General features: G+C 53.1%; 1 pseudogene; it reads right to left on the reverse strand.

Moving 5' to 3' along the window:
• Positions 1–467: 467 nt before the first annotated feature.
• The window catches only part of LOC124023043, a 6,934-nt pseudogene continuing 5,939 nt past the window's right edge, over positions 468–1,462 (reverse strand).

The following is a 1,462-nucleotide window of genomic DNA, read 5'->3' on the forward strand; positions in this document are numbered from 1 at the left end:
CACACACACACACACACACACACACACACACACACACACACACACACACACACACACACACACACCTCTCAGCATTCTCAGGACCTCCATTGACAGAATGACAGTACAGGATAAATCTCAATGCAACACAAGCTGATGAGAGTCTGTGGTAGTGTCCCAAATGACACCCTATTCCCTATATAGTCCACTACTGTAGACCAGGGCCCATAGGGAACCCCATAGGGCTCTGGGCAAAAGCAGTGTAATTTATAGGGAATAGGTTGCCATTTGGGACTGGTTCATCTTAATAACCTGGTCACCTGGGCTGGAGCCAGAGAACCAGACAACCTGGGGTTTTGAACCACCCCAGGCGGGGTAGAGGCTGATCTGCCGCGGGCTCTACCCAGCCAAGGAGCTTCGAACCCTGGGTAGGAGGGGCAGTACCCTCCCTAGGTTTCCATGAGTGGGTAGGAGGTGGAAGTCATTTCTCACTTGCTGAGGGTGGAGTTGCAGACAGCACAAACAAACACCGTCTCCCTCTGGGCATCTGGAGCTGGGATCTTACATGAGAAAGGGGAGGCATCTGGAGCTGGGAGGGAGGTAAAGAGACATTACATGAGAAGGGGGAGGCAGAGGGAGATGGGAGGGAGGTAAAGAGGCATTACATGAGAAAGGGGAGGCATCTGGAGCTGGGAGGGAGGTAAAGAGACATTACATGAGAAGGGGGAGGCAGAGGGAGATGGGAGGGAGGTAAAGAGGCATTACATGAGAAAGGGGAGGCATCTGGAGCTGGGAGGGAGGTAAAGAGACATTACATGAGAAAGGGGAGGCATCTGGAGCTGGGAGGGAGGTAAAGAGGCATTACATGAGAAAGGGGAGGCATCTGGAGCTGGGAGGGAGGTAAAGAGACATTACATGAGAAAGGGGGAGGCATCTGGAGCTGGGAGGGAGGTAAAGAGACATTACATGAGAAAGGGGAGGCAGAGGGAGATGGGAGGAGGTAAAGAGGCATTACATGAGAAAGGGGAGCTGGGAGGAGGTAAAGAGGCATTACATGAGAAAGGGAGATCTGGGCTGGGAGGGAGGTAAAGAGGCATTACATGAGAAAGGGGAGGCAGAGGGAGATGGGAGGGAGGTAAAGAGGCATTACATGAGAAAGGGGAGGCAGAGGGAGATGGGAGGGGAGGTAAAGAGGCATTACATGAGAAAGGGGAGGCAGAGGAGATGGGAGGGAGGTAAAGAGGCATTACATGAGAAAGGGGAGGCAGAGGGAGATGGGAGGGAGGTAAAGAGGCATTACATGAGAAAGGGGAGGCAGAGGGAGATGGGAAGGTAAAGAGGCATTACATGAGAAAGGGGAGGCAGAGGCATCTGGAGATGGGAGGGAGGTAAAGAGGCATTACATGAGAAAGGGGAGGCAGAGGGAGCTGGGAGGGAGGTAAAGAGGCATTACATGAGAAAGGGGAGGCAGAGGGAGATGGGA

The sequence above is a fragment of the Oncorhynchus gorbuscha genome, unplaced genomic scaffold (genome assembly GCF_021184085.1).
Source record: "Oncorhynchus gorbuscha isolate QuinsamMale2020 ecotype Even-year unplaced genomic scaffold, OgorEven_v1.0 Un_scaffold_1488, whole genome shotgun sequence".
Lineage (NCBI taxonomy): Eukaryota > Metazoa > Chordata > Actinopteri > Salmoniformes > Salmonidae > Oncorhynchus > Oncorhynchus gorbuscha.